Genomic DNA, 12,920 nt, shown 5'->3' on the forward strand with positions numbered 1-12,920 from the left:
TTGATTGTGTAAGTTTTTATTTCACTGTATAAATTTTTCAAGGGTACACATTTGCAGATGCATTCTTGCCATCAAACCCCAATATCCATCAACATCTAAGGACCCAATCTTGCAACCAATAGTATACATGCTTAACTGCATACAAGTTGACTTAATTGTATGCCTGTGAGAAGTCTCACTGACAGGTGTGTACTACCGATTGGAGGTCCAGGACCTAAATAGGGACACTGACATGTTGGAGTGGTGGGTTACCATTCATCTGTAAGCTTCCAGGGAAAGGTTCTTTAATAAAAACTGCTCCAAAAGATCTGACAGAGAGAGGTTTTTGCAACCTAGGCAATGAAAAAAAGGGAGACGAGAACTTCAAGAATTACGGCTAAATGTGATCCCCCCCCTCAACTGCATTTGCCCGTTGGGGGTAAGGGGGGTTGGCAACAAATTACATTAGGAAAGCCCAGCAGCTGTTAACTGGGGAGATAGGACTAGCAGGGTCCTTCCTTCCAACTCCAGCCAGACATCAGCAGCCCCTGTTTCCCGGGCCAGGCCAGCCCCCGCTGCCTTGCTAACGATACCCAGCACCCCTCCCTTTTCCGCGAGCGGGGACCTCCGAAACGCAGCAGTTACCGATCCACACAGGCTCGGCAGGGGCCGGGGAGCTATTGCTAGCGAGGGGACCGGCACGGATGGCCACGGCCCCAGCCGCTGCCAGCGGAGCGAATGCAGCAACCCCGCCGCTGGGCACCGTACCCACTACTGTACCTTTGCGGGCGAGGCCGCGCTGACGGAAGCCGCGCGCGCGCCGGCAATAGCGGGCTCGAGCCGGCCCCGGCGGGAGGAACCTCCCAGGGCAGCAGGGAGACATTAACCCTTCGCTCGCCCAGCAGCTACACACCCCGTCCTGTGGGCGTGGCCAGGCTCACCCCAGAGCGTTCGAGCCCTTCTTTCCGCTAGGCACAGGTAGCTCCCCGGCGCAGGCTCCCTGATTAGCGCCCACAGCCACCAACCACACCTCGCCAGGCAGGAGGCGGGCTTTGAATCCGGTGTAGTTTCGAAAGCCACGAGCGGATTGGACACAACCAGCTGGATGCGCGTGCGCATAGAAGACAGCGCGCGCGCACGCAACGGGGCGGAGCAAAGTGAGCCAATGGCTACCGGGGAGGGCCGCCGGACGGGTCCAGCCGGTTCGTGCGCCGTCCTCGCCTTTCATTGGCTGCGACTGACCTCGCGGGTTGCCAAACGGTGGCCAATGAAATCGGGCCATCGGGACTAGAGTCGAAGGAGCGGCGGTGGGTAAGGTAGGCTCGTCCGCCATGTTGGGTGAGGTAAAGGGGTGGAGCTAACTCGGGCGGAGTTTGTTCAGGCGGGTGCTGGGGGCTTTTGTTCTGTGGGTAGATGGGCTAACGGGGGGGCAGGATTTGGGGCCGAGGCGGGTTAACCCCGAGGGGGGCTTTTTGAGGGCGAGGCAGGTTAACCCGGGGGGGATTTGGGGCCGAGGCGGGTTAACCCCGGGCACCGGGGGTGGGGGGGTTATTCAAGGGGTTTATTTGTTTTCTTTCAAAGATTCGGATTATTCTGTTCGTAGTTCCCATCGGGTGGCATGGCCGCTTTCGAGGGGGAATATGGGTTTCTGCTCTTCCCGCCATGGCTCTAACATACCCCAAGAGGTGGGGACTGCCCTAAGCGTACCACCCCTGTAGTCTGTTTTATATAGTTGCTGCCTGGGCTCCTTTTTACACTGAACTCCCATTCACGTGACGTTGGCCTTTCTGTTGTGTTTGATGCTAATTCTGACACACAAAGATTACAGCAAGAGAAGCTTGAGAGTTGTGTTTTTTTTCCTTTTAATCTGTGTCGTGTTTTCAGTTACCCTGGCTTCCAGATCTTAAAGTCCAGATTTCTGTTACTGTAGTAAATAGAGTGAAATAACGCTGGCTTTTTGTAGGCTGGAAACAGTGGGAGGAGATGCATCTCCTAAAGAGATGTAGTGGAGAGAGATGGCGTTGCAGTTGGTGGTTACTGAAAAGAACCATTTCCAGGGTTGGCTGCTGAGCCGTGCTTCAGGCTGAGGTGGAATTCAGATTTCTCCCTCACCTTCTTGTTTTATACTTTAGACCAGTTTTATTTTACAGTTGTGTTTTGGTTTATTTTAGTCTTGCAGTCTGCAGGGTAAGATTGCAAGCAGTACTTAATGTGTATTATAATTGCAGATGGAATCTAAATTAACTAACCACTCAAGAAAGATCTTGGAGTCCTTGTGGATAGTTCTCTGAAAACATCCACTTGATGTGCAGTGGGAGTCAAAAAAAAAAAAAGGGGGGGGGCCAAACAGAATGTTCAGAGTCATTAAGAAAGGGACAGATAATAAGACAGAAAATATTATATTGCCTCTACATAAATCCATGGTATGTCCACATCTTGAATACTGCATGCCAATGTGGTCGCCCAATCTCAAAAAAGATATATTGGGATTGGAAAAGGTTCAGAAAAGGGCAACAAAAATTATTAAAGTTACGGAACGGCTTCTGTATGAGGAGAGATTAATAAGTCTGGGACTTTTCAGCTTGGAAAAAAGATAACTAGGGGGATATGATAGAGGTCTATAAAATCATGAGTGGTATAGAGAAAGTAAATAAGAAAGTGTTAGTTACTCCTCGTAACACAACAACTAGGGGTCACCAAATGAAATTAATAGGCAGCAGGTTTAAAACAAACAAAAGGAAGTATTTTTTCACACAGTCAACCTGTAGAACTCCTTGCCAGAGGATATTGTGAAGAGAAAGACTATAACAGGGTTGAAAAAAGAACAAGATAAGTTCATGGAGGATAGGTCCATCAATGGCTATTAGCCAGGATGGTCAGGGATGGTGTCCCTAACCTCTGTTTGCCAGAAGATGGGAATGGGTGACAGGGGATGGATCACTTGATGATTACCTGTTCTATTCATTCCATCTGGGGCACCTGGCATTGGCGACTGTCGGAAGACAGGATACTGGGCTAGATGGACCTTTGGTCTGACGCAGTATGGCAGTTCTTATGTTCAGATACGGGGAAGCTTTTCCATGTCTGTGATCACTTGGGGTCAGATACCTAGACATGCTACTTAATGCAAGTAGTCTCATTTGCAGAATTGAACCTCTGAAGGCCTAGAAAGTTTCTTAAATTTAACATAATTAAAAATAAACTAAGGTGTCATCCACTGAGAGATTTATTTGTCTGAATGCCTGTCAACTACTAAATGTAAATAAGCAGCAGGCACTTATAAATATTAGCTGTCAGACATTTACATGAACACAGTAAATGAATTACTTCAGTTTTCATCTCAGGCTGTCACCTGTGACTTCTCTTTAGTACCACTTAACAGTTAGAGATTGCAGTTGTGTGCAAATACAAATTCTTACAATAACTTACATTATTTTTTTTAAATAATCTATTGTTACTATAGATTTTATACCAGCTTTAAAATCTGACATTTAAAAAAAAATCTTTAAAAAAGCATATACATGCAAAGTTTACAAGATATTTTTTCAAAAAATATCAATACACTCACAAATAGATTTTTTTTTTCAGCACCTATATCATACTTTAATGGAACATAACAGTTCATGTGTTGTTTCAGAACCATTTTATATTATAGAGAGAAATCTAACATAAATAATAGCCTGGGTCCTTCCAGTCTTGGGAATATTAAGAGAGTATTAACTTTTTTTGAGCGGGAGGGAGAGAGGGAAATAGCAATTTAATTCATACTCAAGAAAACATGACATCATTCTGTTGAACACCTATCAAAACCAGAATACTCTGGAAGAATTTGATGTCATGTATCTGCCACTTCATATTGTTTAAAATTTATTTATATATTTTGTTTGAAGTTCACTGGTTAGTTCATGAGTAGTGTCGATGGTTTTAAGTAATTGACGTGTACAGGGAGAATTGGGGCTATTAATATTGATGTTATCAGAAGCAGGACTGGGTCAAATATTGTGATGACAAATCTCTAAGTTAAAAACAGTACCTTACATTTAAAAAAAAAAACCCTCTTTCATCACAGTATAGATTATTTTTCTCCTCCGAGAATATAATGATAGTGAAATGAGACAAAGTATTTCCTTTTAACATAAACCACTGTATATACAAACAAATACAAATTCTAAGGAACAGTTCCTTCCTATGAAACGCATTTGCAGTTGTGTCACTAACTCCACCAAAGTCTAATGTCAAAGGACTATGTTAATGCTAGGTTTTGGGTGTTTATTAAACATGACTTCTTTGTAAAACAGCTTTGGCTTGCATTCTAGAAAGGTCTTCCTAAATTTTATTTATTTTTATAAATTGTATGTGCACTTGGAAGCTAAGTAATCAATCATCACTACCAGGCTTGAGTGTTTTAACAAGGTATAAAACTAACCACATAACTATGTTCGTTGCTTATACTTTTTATATCATGCTGTGCCATAAAAAATCTGCATGCTGGGAATGTGGTTATTTCATGAAAATCCAAGCATTGTGTAAACATTTTCTTATTTTTGATTTTAATTACTTTTGTATTTGTTCTGTATGATGCTACCTAGAATATTTGTTTTGTTATAAGAAAAAAGATTGAGAAATAAATAAAAATTCTCATGTTCCTACGTACCAGCATGGTATTTTCATTGTCTGCTCACCTGATTAGTTTAAGAAGAGTTTGTGTCTGTATGATGGTGTAGTGGCTGTTATATATTTCATGGCTGTAAACAGCAAAATGGGCCGGAGCTTCTCTTCAACAATGCAAAGTTTTCTGAAACGTATTAGGAATCCAAATGTGATTCATCGATTCCAAGGCCAGATGAGACCATTGTTATCGTCTAATCTGATGTCCTGTATAACAGGCCATAGAACTTCCCCAATATAATTCCTAGAGCATATCTTTTAGAAAAATATCAATCTTGATTTTAAAATTGTCAGTGATGGAGAATCCATCTCCATCTTGGGTAAGTTTCAGTGGCTGATTACTCTATCGAAAATTTATGCCTTATTTCCAGTCTGAATTTGTCTGCTTTCTTCAACTTCCAGCTATTGAATTGTGCGATACTTTTCTCTAATAATGGTTTCTTCAATCCAGCAAATACTTGTTCCCCATGTAGGTACTTATAGACTGTAATCAAGTCACTCCTTAACTGTCTTTGTTAAACTAAATAGTTTGATCTCCTTGAGTCTGTCACTATAAGGCATGATTTCTGATATTCCAAATATTCTCGTGTTTCTTCTCTGAACCCTCTGCAATTTATCAACATCTTTGTTGAATTTTGGGCACCAGAATTGGACACAGTATTCCAGCAGCAGTTACACCAGTGCCAAATACAGAAATAAAGGATTGCATTAGCCCTTTTGGCCACAGCATTGTGATGGGAGCTCATCTGTAGTTGATTATCCACCACAAACTCCAAATTTTTTTCAGAGTCATTGCTTCCCAGGGTAGAATCCCTCATCATTTAAGTACGGCCTTCATTCTTAGTTCCTAGTTGTATACGTTTACATGTAGCCATATTAGAACACATTCACTTGCATCCAGCTTATCAGGCAATCCAGATTGCTTTGTATCAGTGAGCTGCTTGTTCATTATTTACCACTCTCACAATTTCTGTCATCTGCAAACTTTTAGTGGTGATTTTATGTTTTCTTCCAGGTCATGAATAAAAATGTTAAATACTATAGGGCTAAGAACATCCCTGCAGGACCCCATTAGAAACACACCTGTTCAATGATGATTCCCCATTTACAATTATATTTTGAGACCTATCAGACAGCTTTTAATCTGTTTAATGTACAATGTTAATTTTATATATTTCAAGTTTTTAATCAAAAAGTCATATGTTACCAAGTCTAATGCCTTACAGAAGTCTATTGTATCAATATTGTTGCCTTTATCAACCACACTTGTAATCGCATTTGAAAATACAAGTTAGACACGATCTGTTTTCCGTAAACCTATGTTGATATGCATTAATTCTTTATTAAGTGAGTCCCGTATCAGTGCTCCATTATCTTGTCCAGGATCAGTGTCAGACAGACCTATAATTACCTGGGTCATCCCCATTTACCCTTTTAAAATAGTTTCACAAAATTGGCTTTCTTCTAGTCACTTGAAAATTTCCCAGTATTCTAAGACTTATTGAAAATTCCATCCAATGAGTTTCTCAACCAGCTCTCTTAAAACTCTTAGATGCAAGTTATTTAAACCTGATTTTAAAATGTCTCACTTCAGTAGCTGCTATTTAACATCCTCCTGAAATACGAGTGGAATGGAAGGAGAGTTGTTATATGCTATGACATCATTTTTTCCTAGATACAGAACAGAAATTTCTATTGAACATGTCTTCCTTTTCTGCATTATAATTAATCATTCTACCTTTTCCATCTAGTAATGGCAAATATTTATTTAGGATGCTTTTTGTTCCTAATATATTTTAAAAACTGCTCCTTGTTATCCTTAACTCTGCAGGCCATAGATTTCTCTTTTGTCTCTCTTTGCTTCCCTTATCAATTTTCTACAATTTCTAGTGTCTGATTTATGTTCATTGCTATCAACTTCCTCCTTCCATTTGGCATATTTTATTTTTTATAGCTGCCTTCAGTTTCTCTCTAAATCAGGTCAGATTTTTAACAAATATGGCTTTCTTCCTCAATTCTACAATTGGGCATTTTGGGCTTCCAGTTAAAAGTTCTTCAACAAGTCCCAATTAACATCCACATTTTTCTGATGATCACTTCATGTAAGGGGAGTTAATGGAGTTTTCATACAACAATAAGTACAGTGTTCCATTTGCTCATCAGTGCCTGAGCCAGCCACCCTGAGCTTGTTCCATCTGCCAAAACTGTCTGGTCTGCTTTGTCTAACACAGTAACCCTGATTTGGTTAATTTGTTGTGGAGTATAAATATACTGCATGAGTAGTCACATTGATTCAGACACGTGGGAGTTGATTACAAAAAGCAACACTAACTGGTTACCTCACTAGGTAAATCAGCATTACTGGATGTAACATCTGATAATCACAGTCAGCACGAGCCCCAAAAGAGGGAATAGGGAGGTGAATAGGCTAGTAGGAGTGGCAACAGCAACAACTTCATTAAAAAGACTTAATTATGTTAAAAGTCATCTTAAAGTTGTCACTGAGAAAACTGCCAGTTTATGGAGGACTTTGAACCAACTTCTACTCTTACAGCAGTGTAAAAGCTGGATTATGCCTATCTAATTGAGAACAGACTAGTTCTTGGTATTTTAAAAATGAGGATGGGATACAGGAATTATACACAGCTGTGACACTGCAGTATTCTGTGCCAGGTACATTGTAAGGCATAACGCCCTAGAGCTTTTGTCAGCAAGACAATGGAAGTAAATGATTGAAGACGCATGACTGGGTTGGTAATAAGATTTGGCTCTCATTTTGAAATGGAGGGCAAAAACTTTTCTAAAAAAAGAAATGAAGATTAGAGCAGAGGAGGAGGAAATGTGGGAATATATAGGAACTTCTGTCTTACATAGTACCAAGATAAGTACGTGCTACATCAGCATTTTTACTTCAGATCATAAACAAATTTTCTTTTAAAATTTGTGATTAATGCTTATGATAGATGTTGGACAGACATCCCAGGGCAAGTCTACACTCAAGTGTTACATCAGCGCCACTGTAGCACGTGTGGTGAAGATGCACTACGCCAATGGGAGAGTGTGTCTAGCTAACATAGCGCCGGCATAGACAGCACTTAGGTCAATGTAACTTAAGTCGCTCATGGGTGTGTCTTTTTCACATCCCTGAGCAATGTAAGTTCTATCGGTTTAAGTGGTAATGTAGACTAGCCCCCAGTAAACTGAATTCCTCTATTGACAGAACTAAGCTAGCAGCAAAGCAAGCTTCCTAGCAGTGGGACCACTAATGTCCCACCACCCTTACAGGGAGGAACCAATTCTAGAGTAGAATGAACTATCCTTGCACCTGTACATTCTTTAGCACCTCTGCTGAGAGTGCCAAGGAAAGGGCTGGTTGTGGTGATGGATTTTCTTATTCAAGCATCTGTTCACTGAAACCTAGACTGAATTCTTCTATTCTTTTCTGTAGTAGAAATGTAAAAAAAAAAATCATATGTTAAGGAGTCTGCAAAGTCCATTCTTATAGTACTGACTGAGTAGACACCCCTAGGCTCTCAAGGGCAACTCTATTATTTTGTTTAGATTTTGGACGTTCATTTTGCTAGTTGTTTAATACAAGAAAGGGGGAGGGGAAGACTAATTTAGACTCCTAATACTTCTGCGAAGATACTCTTAGACTATAAAATGCTACTGTATACCGATAACCTCAGAATGTGTGTGTTCTCTGTAAATACTTGTCAAACAGCTTGCCTTTCTTTTTTGAGAAGTGGAGTCTCTGATAATTGTGGGATTTCAAGATTCTTAGAAGAACTTTAAAGCAAAAAAACCTAAACCTTTTTATCCAAAGGAAAAGAACAATTTGTGTCACTGTGTAAACAACAAACTTCTCTCATGTGGAGGACCTAGATATCTGTTAATTGCCAACTATCTTGGATGCCAAATGTGCTGGAACTCTGTTAACCCTCCAGTAGCCAAAATATCTTTCTAGCTGTGAAATTTTGCAATTGATGATACAGGGTTTTCACACACATGCTTTCCTTGCAGATTCCCTTTTTAGTCCTCTTTCTGTCATAAAGCCTAAGTAACCCTTCATCCACCATTGTTTCTAGATTGTATAATCCCAAGGTGAAAGGACGATCACATTAGGTTGTCTAGGACTGAGTCAGGAGACCCGAGGTAAGATACTGAGTGACTGGAACTGAAGAGAGCATGTCTGGAAATTATCCATTGAGAGACAGCAATTAAGCAGCAGAGTGTGTATGAGAAGAACTAAGGGCTGCAGATGTAGGTCCGTTCATATGTGAGAAGTCCGACTGGTTTTCCAGAAGGGTTCTGGTCACTTGCATTGATTTCAGGTAAAACTGACATAAAAGATCAAAGGCCTTTACCTGTTTTACAAAAAAAGATACATATGTTACTTAATATGTCTAATTACAAAGTGTGCTAAAAAATTTTAGCAGAATTTAAATTAGTCTAAATGTGATTGGGTAGGATTGGGTGGTGCTAATCTGAGATGACAGATTTATGGTTCTCTGGTTTAAATCAGTATTATTTGGATATCTTTTGTCTGCTGTGCAGATGGATTATCAACCTTACAATCAAGCAACTGAACTCCAGTAAGATGTTTGAGCAACAATTTGTGATATAAACTTTAATACATTTTCCATTCAGAGCTTACATTTCTGGGGGAGCACATGAGAAACAAATCTTATAAGAAACATCAAACAAGCCAGGAAAAAGTTTCTTGAACAAGAAGGCTTTAATATTGCTTTGAAGTATAGAAGAATTTCTTCTTCTAGTCATCAGCTGTCCTATGAGGTTTGAGTGAGCCTCCTTTTGTACTTAACATCTATAGATAATGAATTCATAGAAACCCTCCTATCCTGAACATAGTAGCGAGCCTAAAGCATTAAGCCTGGTGTGAGACGTGAAGCCTAACCCAAAGGCTGTAAACCAAATACAGGCCATGTATTAAAGCAAATGCCTGTGTGTTCAGTGTCCAGCACGTAAACTTGGCATGGGTACCACTAGCATTAATAAAACACAGTGAATATGTAAACACATTCCAGCAGGCTAGCACAAGTACATCCTAACCTAGCACAAAATAAAATAATTTAACAAAAATAATAAATGTCTGTGTACTGATGTTTTAGACAAAACAAGTGGTAAATAAAAATGTTTTATCTAAAACATCAAAAAAGGTTCAAAAACGCAATAAGCGTCATAAAACAAGTAAGGTAGTACATAAATTATTTACCCCAAATTGTTTGTCTGTCTATAAATGTTAAAATACCTCGCCATAACCCTCTGCCTGTCCTAGAGGGCAGGAAAAAGTCCCATTGCTGACTAAGCTGCTCCATTGTAATTGGCGTTCATGTACCTGTAACCATTGAACTGGGGCGCTAGCCCTGTGTTTCGTCAACAGTAAACCTGGCTGAGCTCCTTCACCACCAAGTTGAGTCTGTGGTCTTTCCAGGTGGTTCTATCAAGGTCTGCTAACCTAGCTACTGCACAGAGCTGAAACAGTACACAAAAAGAACACACACACACATCCCTTCAACTGACAACACAGCAAGATTTCTTTCAGAAGTCCCAAAGAAACCAAATAAATGATGTGGCTCTAATTGAAATGACTGACAACAAATTAAAGTAGTGATACTATAAATATGTTAGCTTTAAGGAATTTAAGTAGTAGTACAATTCTTGATACTATTTTCAGTTGTACTGTACAAAAATTAATTTCAAAAGCCCTATGTGATATTAAACAATAGACCTGGTAGATTCTGGCAAAACAGCTTCTAACACATTTGGCAAAAAAGCTAAGTTTAATGTTAAATATGTTGCAAGTCATTTACTTTTGAGTTGTTCTTATTGGCTTTTCCCTAAATTAGACTCTACAAGAAAGCTTTTATTTTGTATCAATTTAATAATTTTTTTTCAACTTTCTTGAAGAGATGGTTTCAATGACTTTTAAACTCATTTTAAAAAAATTACATTTTCTGATTTGCTTCTCAACTCCCAACCTTTGCAGATCTTTTTTTTTCTTTTTGCTATCGAAGTCCCACTTCTTGTAAGAACTGTTTTCATAGCTCCTGTCTGAAAGTTGTATTTTTGTAGTTTTCTGACAGTAATTCTTGCTATAGTGCTATTCTGTAGTAATGGTAAGAATGTAGAAGTTTGCAGATGCAAGAAAATTGTTGTTATAATTAAGTATGAATCAATAGTGGTCGATGATCTGGAAGTTTTTCTGGTACTAGGAAAACAGTATGCTCTCTAGCTGTCTCAGAAGCGGAACTTAATAAATATATAGGTATACGTAGAGAAAATTCATCCAACACGTGGTTCTGGATACGCTGGTAACTGGAATACATTTTTAGACTTTTTTCAGGGTTTTGGTTGAAAAATGATATTTCAGATAAATTTGTCTCTTGGTCTTCCAGTTTCTAGAGATAACGAATTAGAATGAGGAAAAGTAGTGGATGAGTAGGAGTGTTACATTAAGGGATAAGACATTGCATTTCTCAAACTACAGCTAAGACACAATGCTTCCTAACTGGAATTTGGAGTGTCAAGGTTGGTGTGTGAAATACCCTTCTTGATAGTCTTCAAAGACAAATTTTGAAGACCCTGACACCCCCCCACACGCACACAGTTGCTATTGTACTAAACTGGCATATGTGGAGAAAGAGGTTCACTCCATCATTAGGGTTGCCAGAGGTCCAGTTTTCGATTGGAACACCCGGTTGCAAAGGGACCGTGGTGGTTCTGGTTGGCGGGAGCCCGGGTCTAAGGCAGGCTCCCTACCTGCCCTGGTTCCACGCAGCTCCTGGAAGTGGCTGCCCGGTCCCTGCAGCCCCTAGGCACACGGGCAGCCAGCGAGGCTCAGTGCACGGCCCCCACTTGAGTGATGGCTCTGTAGGTCCCATTAGCCAGAAACCGCGACTAATGGGAGTTGCAGGGGCAGTGCCTTCCGCTTCTTGGGAGCCACAGTAAGCGCCGCTGGGACCCCAAACCCCATCCAACTCCCTGCCACGTCCTGGAGTCCCCTCCTGCACCCAAACTCCCTCTTGGAGCCTGCACCAGCCTGGAGTCCCCTCCCACAGCCCAAACCCATCATTCTTGGCCCCACCCCAGAGCCCGCACCTCCAGCCGGAGCTCTTACCCCTCTCGTACCTCAAACACCTGCCCCAGCCCGGTGAAAGTGAGTGAGGGTGGGGGAGGGAGAATGGAGCGAGGAGGGGCGAGGCCTTGGTGAAGGGGTGGGGTAGGACTGTTCAGTTTTGTGCGATTAGAAAGTTGGCAACCCTATCCATCATGCAACATTTCAAAACAATTCAGTACCCTTAGTGTGGAGGCTCTAAGTCTTTTTAACAGATTAAAAAAATTTTTTTTACACTTTTAAGTTCAAGATTATTGAAGACAGAAAGATTACGGATGGAGAGTTCACTATTTTTTCAGCAGGTCCAGTATCCGTAATGACATGTAACATGCTATTTTCTAGCCCCTACTTCTGAATTGTTCTTATTATCTTTTGGCAGTAAGCATAGCTGTGCTGCTTTGATCTGCTGCCACACACCTAATCATCACATACTTTCCTTTTCTACAGTTCTGGTGTCAAAGTCAAGCTTCTGTTGCCATTCTCTTCAAGTAAGAAAAAGCAAGATGGTAGCCAACAATTTCAGTCATTAACTGGGTGATTATTATTGTTTTGGTGTGCAGGGGAGGCCCTCTGGGATATCTGGTGTTTTGTAGTGGTAACTAAGCACTAAATTGTATTTAGTGCGTGATGGTTGTGGTCATGTATAAAGATTATTTTGATGTTCAAATAACGAATGGTAGATGTGTACTTCATATATTGTGTAATAGCTTTCTCTGGTCAGTGTCAACTTTCTAGCAAATGAGTTAAGTAAGATTCAGGTCTGTGAATGGAAATCTATCACACAAATTGTGTGTTTAAATTATATGATCTCTGTCCCCCTCCCTCCCAGCCATTAAAAATAGGTCATGACTCTAAAAGCAATTGCTGATGTGGCAATCTGTGACCAACTGAGAGACTTGCACTCTTCTAGGACAAATTAACTCACACAGCCCAGGGTAAAATGTGTGAGAGAAGATAACGGATTTTGGTCAAAGGGATTAGGCTACAGAATGATTTCCTAGAAGTCGGACTAACCCAGAATGAGATCACTTTTAGGGCATGCTCTTTGAAAAGCTTTCCTTCTAAAACTAGAATGATTGGTGATGGAGAGAAGAGATGATTAATAGAACCTCCTTTACCAGGGCAGGGAGAAGAG

At 40.6% G+C, this 12,920-nt stretch overlaps 2 protein-coding genes across 4 annotated transcripts in view; one reads left to right on the forward strand and one right to left on the reverse strand.

Annotated features, from left to right (window-relative positions):
• The window catches only part of SETDB2 (SET domain bifurcated histone lysine methyltransferase 2), a 97,162-nt gene extending 96,118 nt beyond the window's left edge, over positions 1-1,044 (reverse strand). The window contains exon 1 of the mRNA XM_075126976.1: positions 760-1,044. The gene's annotated coding sequence lies outside the window, so the exon portion shown is untranslated. The remainder of the gene's footprint in view (positions 1-759) is intronic.
• A 122-nt stretch (positions 1,045-1,166) lies between these two features.
• Positions 1,167-12,920, forward strand: part of CAB39L (calcium binding protein 39 like) — a 117,687-nt gene continuing 105,933 nt past the window's right edge. For 2 of the 3 annotated variants that reach the window (XM_048849711.2, XM_075128416.1), the window contains exon 1: positions 1,183-1,295. The gene's annotated coding sequence lies outside the window, so the exon portion shown is untranslated. Of the gene's footprint in view, positions 1,296-12,920 lie in introns of all 3 variants that reach the window. The other variant, XM_048849681.2, reaches the window with a different exon arrangement.

The sequence above is a fragment of the Caretta caretta genome, chromosome 1 (assembly GCF_965140235.1).
Source record: "Caretta caretta isolate rCarCar2 chromosome 1, rCarCar1.hap1, whole genome shotgun sequence".
Classification (NCBI taxonomy): Eukaryota; Metazoa; Chordata; order Testudines; family Cheloniidae; genus Caretta; species Caretta caretta.